At 32.6% G+C, this 12916-nt stretch overlaps 1 protein-coding gene across 1 annotated transcript in view; it reads right to left on the bottom strand.

Moving 5' to 3' along the window:
* LOC128873879 (uncharacterized) overlaps positions 1-12382 on the bottom strand; it is a 460110-nt gene extending 447728 nt beyond the window's left edge. The window contains exon 1 of the mRNA XM_054117849.1: positions 11176-12382. The gene's annotated coding sequence lies outside the window, so the exon portion shown is untranslated. The remainder of the gene's footprint in view (positions 1-11175) is intronic.
* Between the last annotated feature and the right edge of the window lie 534 nt (positions 12383-12916).

Raw genomic sequence — 12916 nt, 5'->3', positions numbered from 1 at the left:
GAAATTAGATTGTCTATTTATATAAACACGACCATATAAAATAATTGAGTGCAACTCGCGAAAGAAACTTTCGAGACAACCTAATACAAAAATGTACATAAAGGGTTTTCTAAAAGGTGCTTTGAGATTTTGTCTTTCAGTAACAAAATACACCTGTCGTACACATGTGTACTTTCATTTAAAATAAAAATTGGCTTGGAAAATAAAGAATGGATATCGTAACATTTGTGTTTCACTAGGAAACGAAGTCTTAAAGCTCCTTTCAAAAAACTCCTTTACATAAATACAGGGTGTCCCAAAAATATTATAGGTCCATGGGTGGGGGTGAAAGGGGTGGTTCAGGAGGTGATTTGAAAGAATATTTTCGCTAACGAAAAAGTTGTTTCAAATCACCTCCCGAACCACCCCTTTCAAGGCGTTACAACATTTTTGGGACACCCTGTATACAAGTATGATGTCATTAGTACGTCAAAGTTCCATTCTACGAAATGAATCCTCGATATTGTAACATTTCTATCGAAAATCTAATGCGTGTAACTCGTTAAAAGTTTAAGAAAAATTAAATGTTTTACAGACAGATAAACATCGTTGAATAGACGATGGTATAACTACATATGCTGTATATCGAGTTGTTACGTACGCGCACTCCTCGCGAGCGATACCGAAGTGGTACACGTACTATCGATCTCAATGATCTTGATAAAAAAAATAAGAATACACTGGTTGGAACTTAACTATTCGTTTTTATTGAAAGTAGAGGTGTCTGCTTTGACATGTTACGCTTATGACGGACGGTTTGTATCTAATGTTGCCTTGAAAAATACCACCCTCGAGGACTCGAAGGTGGTGGGAAAAATGGTCGGGTGGAAATGGAAATTTGTTCGTGATTGGTTGAAATATTCAGTTATAAGAGGAGAAGTCGGCTGAGGAGGAAAAACGGTAACTCTATTGTTTGTAAAAGGTTGGCGGAAAACGGTAAAAATGACCGCGCGACATCTGCTCGCCAAATGTAGTAAAACCTAAGCGCTTACATTTTGGGAACGCGCATTTATGATAGGGTCGACCAGAATTACCCTTAACTGTCGACGGCGAAGAATATAATTTTACGCTTAAATAAACCTTACAACCTAACACGAGTGACACGTGTTTTTAGTCGAATGTGATTTAATAAATATTCAATCTTATCGAGATGAAAACGCTAATCGTTATCACGAAAACTACCAATGTCCTACTGCCTGACCAGACGATTGATACCACCGATAAGGTAATCATTAGGACAAATTAATAATGGTTGAAGACGCGTAGGAAGACCGTCTGGGTTGATTTCATCACCAGTTTGAAAAAGAACAACTTCTTACGTAAAGCAATACAGGTTCTACGTTTTCTATTTACATCTCACGTACAATCTTAAACGTGACTATATGTTCCTAAACAACACATGTCTAGCACCGAACGTAACGAGGATTTCCAAGCAGAGGCATCAACAACTCGTATTGATATTTGGATACTGTAGTACTTTATCTATTATTGGAACATACACACGACCATAATAAAGGGAGGATCTTCTTGGGGTGACGACCGAAAAAGTAAGTATACTTTAGAAATTTTGTTCAAAGTTTAAGAAGTATAGAAATATTTTTGTATGAACGTTATATATTTATCGATTTATATTAACATTAAATAGTTCCTGTCGATGATGGTATGGCAGGATACTTTAAAAACTGTTTGTCTGAGACAAAAAATTCAAATAGTTTATCAAATTATAGGAGTGTGGCATAGAATAACTCGTTTAAGTGAAAAAATAAAGAAAGTGGCTGTCATTTAAACTCAAGTAACCAAATATTCATTTTTTATCAACCATTTTACGATAAAAGGAAGATTATTTATCGATTTATATTAACATTAAAATAGTTCCTGTCGATCATGATATGGCAGGATACTTTAAAAACTGTTTGTCTAAGACAAAAAATTCAAATAGTTTATCAGATTATAGGAGTGTGGCATAGAATAACCCGTTTAAGTGAAAAAATAAAGAAAGTGGCTGTCATTTAAACTCAAGTAACCAAATATTCATTTTTTGTCAACCATTTTACGATAAAAGAAACGTGAAGTTTTCAATTTTTAAAAATTGAACCATTAATGTACAGAATAACGTATTTTAACGTATTTTTATATCGACTGCAGAAGCTGAAATAATTCGAATAACCCTCCCAAATTTTAACAGTTGCTATTAAATATATTTACTTTCAAAAAACGAAAAATAAAATTGATTTTTTGAAAATGTCAAGCTAGAAAGACCTCTTGAGTTAGAATATTCTTTGTTGTTCGTTACGTTGAAATGTATATTCTCGTTGCTAGAAATGCAAATTTGATTTACTTAACCTATCAGTTTGTACTGTAACAAACAATTTATAAAATAAGGTAATAGTTTCATATCGCATTAACCTCTTGAGGAACGAATTACTTTATTATAAATAAATAGAAGTACTGTTTTGTTACATTGGAAAATTTAATTGTAAATGTTTGCTTATCTTTATAAGGACTATTTCCATGCGATAATATATAAACGAGCTCAGAAATTGAACATACACGTATCTATGTGCTATTATACCTAAAGAGGTTAATATTAAGTCTATCAGAAATTTCTGTTCGTTTGTAGAATAACACAAAATAATAAATTTCTCATACCTTGAATAAATTTTATCGAATAATATAATTTTTATCATTAGTTATGACATCTTGCTAGCATGACTGCAATTTGCATATCGTTTTTAATGAATATGCGCGTACTTGTTAAAAACTTGTAACCAAACCGGACAGAACTTTCCCGTAGACCTAATATTTGGGCACTTGCTAAATATATGTGTAATAAATAGACTGCGGATCTTTATGCATTTATAGGAAATTTGAATGTGCAAGAAACTACAAAATGCAAACAATATGCAAGAATATAAAAAAGATTGAAAGTAAAGTTTCGGTTATAATATTTGCAGAATAAAATATTAGGTTGTCCCAAAAGTTTCTTTCGCTTTATTAATAAGTAATATATGCACAATATTTTATGTTTTATGTTACATTACTGAATTGTGCACGATTCACTTTGCTCCATTACTGTTACAACATGAATATCTATGAAATTAGATTGTCTACTTATACATATAAACGCGACCACATAAAATAATTGAGTGCAACTCGCGAAAGAAACTTTCGGGACAACCTAATAAATTCCTATTTAGGTTCAATTTTTGCAGGCACGTTCGCAAAGATTTTATTTTGCATAAAGATCCGCAGTCTAGTAATAAATATTGAATAAGTTATTAACATATTTATTTGTCATTATCCGGTTTGTTTAATAACGTGTTGCAATCAATTAAACATATTTGAAACTGTTCTTTTGGAGTAAATTAAATATAATGGACTTCCATCTTCCATGAATCGTTGTTTCATTCGTTGTTTGTTTCGTTAATATAGCACCAATCTTTCTGACCAGATAATCCTATAATTTATCAATAGGATTTAAATCCGGTGACAGCTGTCAGCATAGTCATGATAGACGGACACATCTCTTAAGCTGTCAGGATCAAATCAGCAGAATCATATCGGACTTAGTGGAATATCTAGTACTTATTTTGTCCTAATTTGTGCCACAAACAATAATTTTGTACCTCGTGCCATTTTCGAAAAATATATATAATATTACGTTTTATAAATAGTAAGAAAGAAGAAAGAGAAAGGCAATGAGATTGAAGTAGATGGAAGAGTAGAGGTCGAAGAGATAGGGTAACCGTAACCTAAGGACAACCTAAGATTCTAGATTATAAGATTACTAGATAAGGAAAAGGGGATATAATGTAAGGGAAGGAGACAAATGTTAAAACCCATAAAGGTATACATGGCAATAAAATAAAAGTAACTAACTATTAAGCTTAATATTAAGCTAGCAGCGCCACGATTTTTTCGAAAATGGCACGAGACACAAAATTAATGTTTGTGGAACATTTGTGCTTGTGGAAATTAGTACAAAATAAGTACTAAATATTCCACTAATAAGTCCGATATGATTCTGCTGATTTGATCCTGCTTAAGAGAGGTTTTCCAATAGATATTACAAGCTGCAAACCAATTAATTGACTGCTCGCTATCCTTTGTTGGAAGCTCCACTACCTGACAAACATTTACAAGCATTCTAGGGGGTGTTTCAGGGACCAAGCATTTACAGGTATACCAGAGATGAAAACCCGAAATTTTCAGATACCTGGAATGTAGCTCAGGTCAGAAAGCGATCACTTGGGCTTGGGTCCCGAAAGTTTCTCGTTATGTACAGTCAGGGACAAAAAGATAGGACACCCTACTAATTTCTACATCTTTATTCAACAAGTAACATAAACGAAATTTATTGTACATACAACACTTTATTATACTGTTTCTGTTTATAAATTCCAGTTGCTGAAATTAAGTCGTCGATGTTCGTTACGATTTGAATAGAAAAAGCAAATATTAAACAAGTAAATATTAAAGAAAATCAGTGAATAAAAAGATATGACATACATATGTCAAAAAAATGGAATTTACAAAATCAAATTACCACTTTCGTTTAAAAATCGGTATTTCATAGGGCTCCTTTATTCTTTATTATGGAGGATTCTTTATTATTCTATTAGCCGTCGATAGTTTAAAACTTTCAGCCATTATACTGTAAGAAACAAAAAATAATTCGTCATTTATTTACAAAATAATATGCGTGTGTGCAAAAAAAAAGTTATCCGCTGGCGCGGGTGACTTTGGCTCTCCTGGTAATCTGAAACAGAAAATCGAAAAAGTTTATTAAACTATGTCGTCACACCTATCGTCGGAACCTCCAAGTAGTTGATATTTTGATTTTAACTTCCAATTTCACCTGATATACGGTACAAAAAAGTGTTTTTTTTTCTCTCTTTCACAAGAAAGGCTGCCATTTTGTTTATTTTCGATGAAATAAATAAGTGAGGTTCCGACGATAGGTGTGACGACATAGTTTAATAAACTTTTTCGATTTTCTGATTCAGATTACCAGGAGAGCCAAAATCACCCGCGCCAGCGGATAACTTTTTTTTTGCACACACGCATATTATTTTGTAAATAGATGACGAATTATTTTTTACAAAAAAAAAAAAAAAAAAAATTATTTACTTTCCTTAATCATACCTTTAAGGGGAAAAAACATTCATTCAATTTTATGCAATAGTTTCTGAGAAAAAAATTATGGAAAATATGCTTTTTTTTGTACGTTCACAGTGAAATGCCCCCTTAATTGTACATAGGTAAACAGCTGTTATCACTATTTCTTTTTCTTCAGAGTCCACCAAACAGGACAGCTTCTATATCTGCAAATGACGGTGAAAATGTGGACCAGTTACTGTGTGCCACATTATTCAAGTTTTAAGTAAAACGATATATCAAGAATTCAAAGGAATGGTTTTTAAAGAGCATTTCGTTACCGATGACACGACCTCGCCTACAGAATTAAGCTCTGGGAGCACAGCCATGCCTCCAATGAATTACATAATCGTTCCGAATTTGGAACTCTAAAATAAAAGAGTTAGAAAAATTATTTGGCGTGTCATTCTGGTTTTGATATATGTTCGTTCGTAAGACTGATCGAACAAACCTTGCCTTAGACACAACTAACATTAGACAAGCTTCAGTCATAGATTATTCAAGTCAGCTCGCTGTTAAAGATTTTACTTGAATACAGAAGCGACGAACGTACTAAATGGAAAATTTTATACTGAAAATAGACAGGTACATACTCAGTTGCAAAATATTGGATTGATTTAATCAGCTTATACAATAAAAAATGATATCTCTTTCATTCTTATTGCTATTATAATTTTGATTTTATATTGGTTTAATTGATTCTGACAATTTTTCTGACACTTATTGGCCTCTGTATCGATTTAAAATTGATTCTAATTTTGGTAAAAAAAAAATCATATCCATGGATGAAGCTCATTTTTGAAGCCCACGAACACTAGATGAATTAATAATAAATATCAAACACTGTATTCATAAAATTAGAATAATCTTACTTAAAAATTGAATTCATCGAATTGGTTCCTGTAAACAGTGTAAACATAGCCGAAGCGGAGATTTTTAAATTATATGAAATTCCACACATAATTATCACGCGTTATACTTTTATTGCAATTTAACATCATATCGTTCTTATTGGAAAACCCTTTACATACTAGTCAAATCGATATCTTTGCACTGCTACATTTGTTACGTTAAAAAATTAAATAACATCTATTAGAAATTTTTAACAAATTTTTAAACACTTATTTCGAATAACTAATACTGTCGTAGGACGAGAAACTGGAATAAATCGGTACAGGTTTTCGTTTCGTCGGGTAGATAACTCGCAATGTCGCCAGGCTGAAAATTATTTCAGGAAACTGCGCTCGTTTCACGCTCGAAGGACTGTCTAAATCGATTGGAATAAGCACCAGGATTCGTAATCTATAAGACGAACGACGTTCATCTGCCACATAACATGAAATATTTCGAATGTGTTGCTTGGCAATTCCGCCTCGAAGCGACGGCAGTTTCCGTCGTATAAAAGAACGGAGTGCTGCCGGTTATGTATTGTTTATGTTGGAAAAAGTAGAAGGGATGCTATAAATTCATCCCATTGTGCCGCGGACGCTATTTTGGCATTCACGTTGACGCAGTCCTCGCATTTTTATAATACTCCGCCAATTAAATTAGTTTTTACCTTTAATTTTACCCTTCGTACACACATTTACAACAAATCTAGCATTCTAGCAATAAAGCATTGAATATATTCTACAATTATCATTATTATATCTTTTTCAAGAATATAACGCAAGCATCCATACGCCAATGTCTGTGAAAGAGTGCATTAAACAACAAAGTATTAAGATTTTAGAATAGTCAGCAAGATAGACCGACTGAATTATAATTGAGAATTATTAGTTAGATAGTATATGCCAAAAGAAGGCAGTTCGATAGCATTCAAAAATTAAAAAGTAGGATCAAACAAAACTGGAGACCATTAAACGGAAAATGTGTTGAAAAATTAAACAAATTGGTGCCAAAACACATCTAGCATTCTTTTAGGAAACAAACAAATTGATTTTGCTGTTACGTGATTATCGATAACCGTGTTGTCGGAAAACTATTTATTATTATTATTATTATTATTATTATCATCCTAATATTTTTACAGCGGCATTTTTTTCGAATTTGCCAAAACAATGGTAAAAGAAACCACGTTTTCCCCGATCGTAAACATATAATTTGATTAATAATACGTCCAAGTAACGGATTGTAATCAAAGAATTCAGAAAAAAATTCTTGCCAACCAAATTGAATTCTTACAATGAAAGAAAAGGAAAAGATCTAATAATATTTCTGAACGAATTAAAGATTATTTTCTTGTATTTTTAATAATTATTAAATCAATCGAAAGTCAAATAATTATATTAATCCAAATATAATTTTTCATTACATTAATTTATCCATATAATTATATATACAACAATATGGGATCTGAGACAACAGTTCTTATCTTTTTCTGTTGAGACACATTTAAATAATAATGTCTATATATTATAAAACATATTTTAAAGAAATACAAATTCCCGAAAAACGAAATATTTTTTATTAACAATAAATAATATACATACTATGTAAATATGTATTGAAAATATACCACTGATGGGAAATATGGAACTGAAGATTATAAATAATTTCTATTAATTAATAGAAATGTTCTAGCTGCAAATTAAACCTTAAATAATAGAAATATTAATAGAAATACTATTCTAATCTTACTTCTATTATACTAGTCTAGTAATGGTTCAACATCAGAACAATGTAAAATGCAATCACATCTATCGCAAATTTATTCGAAGATTATTTGTAGAAAAACATGTGTTCATTCTCATTAGCATAAAATTACCTCATTAGAAATTAGTGTTACGAAGTGTTACTTAAAACGAATATTTATCTGAAAGTGCTACACGCATTGCAATACATTCCACCTGTGGTTATTAGTATTGACACTATTTAGATAGCCTTCAGAATAGCTTAACGTTGGTCTGTATCGCTGCCAATAGAAACAATATATTCCTAATTACATAGTAGTAATTGTAACTATACTGTTATAGTTACATAGTTTAAGACTAGAACTGCCAACGGTCAACGCACATCTAATATACATACTATTACACCTTTGATATTAGAAAGAGAGAAAGGATAAATTATTTTATCAATATAATTATCTTCTATTCTCAGTATACTACTATACTAAATACATAAGTACAAATAATTAGACCATGGTGCAAGCGATTGCAAGGATGTAATTATTTAACACCTTCACTGCTAGACCAATACTCTCAATCATTTCCACTAGGATTAAATTTCGTTTTTAAACTATTAAAAATATACTACTATTCGTAGTTTAAGACTAGAGCTACCAACGGTCAACGCATACATCTAACACACGAAGAGTAAATTATTTTATCAATATAATTAGTTTTCTATCTTAACAACAGTCATCAAAACTTATGACAAAAGTTTTGTTTGTACGCATGGGTCAAATTAACCGAGTTAAAAATTCTAGTTTTAAGATACAATTTCTATAACGTTAAACGTTTTATTATCGACAATGTAATCCTTACTTTTCTTGGAATGTAGTCACTCGAACAGCAAACGATACTATACAAAGAGACGAGCATATTTCATACCTGGATAAACTTTTCTGAATAAACAACTTCTGATTCATTATTTGTTCACTAGGAACCACAGTTTAAATTATAAAACGAAATTATATTTTCACACAAAACCGTTTGCAACATTATGTGGCCTCCCTTTGTTTATCACTGTACGGTATTCGGAATATTTTTTCCTCGTCGTCAAAACAATATAGTCTCGACATAAAGAATTCATTTTTCACCCTCTTCCAACCGCATACTTTTTATAAGCTACACACAATAACATGTGTTAATATAAACTTCTATTATTCTTGCAATATGGATATTACAATAGTATCTGCGTTATATAAACTAATTCAGAGTCAACATTTTTCAGATAAGAAAACTTTCACATAATAAAACAAGTGTTAGACATTAAATTTTATTAAAAATTTCAGAAATATGAAGTCAAACAAATACAACTTCTTGCAATTATCTTCACGTATATAATACAAAATAGAACAGAAGTAATGCTGTTCCATCCTCCTTCTATTTAACGAAATTAAGAAAACGAATCCTATGGATTCTAAATTCTCCAACTTTTTTGCGATAAACTCACTCACGAGTATTTTTTCATTTTTGCATTAAACAAACCACCGAAATAAACATCGTTCTATTTGCATCCGTTCTAACTAATTTTTAAACTCTTGAGAGATATTGGCATATATGAGTATCTTTTTTTTATATCAAAATTATCGTTAGTTACAATCAGACTACCTTTCAGAATGAAATAATGTACAATATTAAAGTGGGGCAGCATATTTGTATACTAAAATCAATTTACGAATAAAGATTGGTTTTAATTGTGTGAGTTCGATTAAAGTAAAGAAAAACTCCATTTAAAATTCGCCCCTCAAGAGTTTAATAGGATTTTTCCTTTTTTTTTATATTAGTAATTATTAGATTGCAAATTTTATGCATTTACGGCGTACAATAATATAGAAAAAATACATAAAATATACATTATGAATGTTGAATGTATTGTACAATTAATATTATAATATTGTTATTTCATTTTGCATAAGAGCACGTATCTTTTGGTTATGTGTAAATCTGCAGTCTAGTAATGATAAACTTTGCAGCAGCATACTTTTATGCTTATTGTTGAACTTTTCCAATATCACCCCTAAAACATTATACCCCCACCCTCTTGTTTAACAGTGTTAATTCAATTCATTGTTTGACTTCAGATAAATTCTTTCATCCGATTAAAAAGAAATTTATTTTCATTTGCAGATATCATTTCAAAATTCATTACTTTCATTTTTCTACTCTTATCGAATACAAATTTCATGATAAACCATTTTTTAGAATAAAAGGCGAAACAAGCTACTGCATGTTGAATATATTCTACAATTATCATTATTATATCATTTTGCATAAGTGCCCATACCTTTTGGTTATGTTTAACACGTGTTCATTATATTATTTATATTGTACATGTATAAAATCTGCAGTCTATTCATAAACTATTCGGAAATGTAAATAATTATGGCAAGAAAAAAGCACAGGATGTTAGAAAATGACAACTACTATAAACATCAAATTCTGCCAGACAAATTACAATAGAGGCTGAAGTAAATATAATGCATTTCACATGCAAGTTGTGGAGGTAAGAATTTTGATACTTTCGAAACACTGAAATGTAATTTACAAATGGAAAAGTAAACAGTTCATAACACTTATAGACAAACTGATAAGGAAGTATGCAGATACATAAAATGAAGAAGTCAAATTTTATTTTTCAAGAATATAATGCAAGCATCCATATGCCAATGTCTGTGAAAGAGTGCATTAAACAACAAAGTATTAAGATCTTAGAATGGTCAGCAAGATAGACCGACTAAATTATAATTGAGAATTATTAGTTAGATAGCATATGCCAAAAGAATGCAGTTCGATAGCATTCAAAAATTAAAAAGTAGGATCAAACACAACTGGAGACCATTAAACAGAAAATGTGTTGTAAAATTAAACAATTTGGTGCCAAAACATCTAAGACAAGTCATGCAAGCAAAAGGTGTAGCTTAAAAATATTAAAATAATATTTTTGTATATAGTTTCATTATCGAAAGAGTAATGTGCTATCTATTCAACGCACTAATTTTCTATTGTTAAAATTGGATAATTGGTAAACCCTAGTTGTACAGTGATGTATAAGTATACTGAAGATATTGTATGCATTTATGATGTACACTAATACAGATTTCCAAATTTATGAAATAAAGTTTTTTCTTTCTGTAGTAAAGTTATTCAAACATATTGATACAATTTCTTATTCTTATTAAACACTACAAATCTCAAAAATAATGTGACACATTAGTTCATAAGTTGAAACAAATTATATTTACATGGTGTGCTATCTTTTTGTCGTAAACTGTACATGTATCTTTTAACGCGTATGAAAAAAAACACTTACCTGCGATTAAGCAGAACTCCACTGTGACGGCTATGCGGACGCAACGTGGTGACAGGTTTCGGTCATCCTGGCGAGAAGTCCCCAAGAAAGAAAAATATCCGTTCACAAAATCATCCTCCTTCGACGAAGAAACTCGCGACAACAGAGCCGTCGGAACTTGTCACTATCGTCACGATATTTCTTTACAACTCGTATTCACTAATATCACTTGTTCGTTCACTATTCACTTTGCGACGTCGAGTTCCTCTTAAAATCACAAGCCAAAAAGAGAAACTCGAAGATCAGTGAACAAAGTTCGCGGAACTTTCGCGCGACACTTACTTGGAAACAAAGAACTCGTCGTTTCCCGATTCCTTTCGCACTAGTGTTGTTAGAATCGCGCAACAAGGAACTCGTGTTCTCGAATCGATCGTATTTTGATCGATAACAAAAACTCGGCTCGGTGAAACGAACCGTTAGAACGTAAACATTCGCGGACCGAGGGACGCAATCCCTGACGCGCGGCGCTCTTCTCTTTGGAAGATGGCTGAAATCACGAATCAATCGTGTGAAGCTACATTTTCAACGGATGTCACGGAATATCGGGTGGAGACGAATTTCTACAGTTCCGCTAAATTTCTTTCTCCGAATCGCGGCAAGTGGGCACTCATCTCGATGCTGAAGTATTCTCGAAAAACGCTGGAACGAGATCAAACGTAACGATCGATTTTTAAGAATTCGATACAGAGAATCGATCCGCGGGTGGAGATCGACGTGAAATCGCGACACAAGGTGTATATCGAGGGTCGAAACGATCGTCGTCAGTCAGACTTCTGGTATATTCCCTTTAATGCGGGCGCCGGCCGGCTTAAAGCTGCGACCTAACAGGCCTTGTATCCGATTGTTGGCTCGACAATTTTCAAAACACTCACAATTATTCACCTTCGCACGTAACAGAGTACAAATAATCACTTTTCGAAACGTTTAATCCACTCGCATTTCTGCTGAACGCTTAGCGGCGACGTTTACAAATTCGTCCGATCATACTCACAAAGAAAAGTTTTCAACGGACGACTTTTCCACACGCGGTAAAACGACGTATGCGGTTCGTTTTTCGAAATATGGCATGTAAAGTTAAGATTCAATTGACGGGTAGATAATCTCCTTCGCTTCCGGTAAAAGAGGATCCACCCGTAACGCGACACATCGTAACATGCTCACCATCGAACGGTTCAATTGCGACTGCGGCTGGTGGGGTTCGATGCCGTCATCCCCACTACCGGCTTCGACTACTAACAGGAGCCACGCCCATCGAGGTAATAGACATTCCTGAAGCCGCACCTGCTGCCACGCCTTCGGCAACGGCCACACCTCCTTTGGCCTCTCCCCTTTTTTTCGGGAGTACAGCTACTCTCCTAAAGCGCGTTGAACGAGATTTCAATATTTTCCCGCGCTTTTTCGCGAAAGTACAGTAAACACTCGCCCAACACGAATTCAATTGAGATTTCCATGGCACCGTGATTTCACCATGTTTTCATTTCACGTTTCATATCGCGTTTAGTTTAGAAGTTACATTCATTTCAAATTTGATAATGCTATATTTATAATGAATGCAAATTATAAACTAAACGTAATAAAGAATTGCGGTTTGCGGTATTATTTCCTGATAAATTAGATTAAATAAAAACAATGTCAAACACCCTGAAACGTATTCATATAGATTCACTGGGTGGATGTAATAGTACTTTGGTGGATTTTGAAA

Source organism: Hylaeus volcanicus, chromosome 3 (assembly GCF_026283585.1).
Source record: "Hylaeus volcanicus isolate JK05 chromosome 3, UHH_iyHylVolc1.0_haploid, whole genome shotgun sequence".
Classification (NCBI taxonomy): domain Eukaryota; kingdom Metazoa; phylum Arthropoda; class Insecta; order Hymenoptera; family Colletidae; genus Hylaeus; species Hylaeus volcanicus.
Note: the sequence above shows the minus strand (reverse complement) of the source record. Positions and strands in the feature narration are given on the sequence as shown.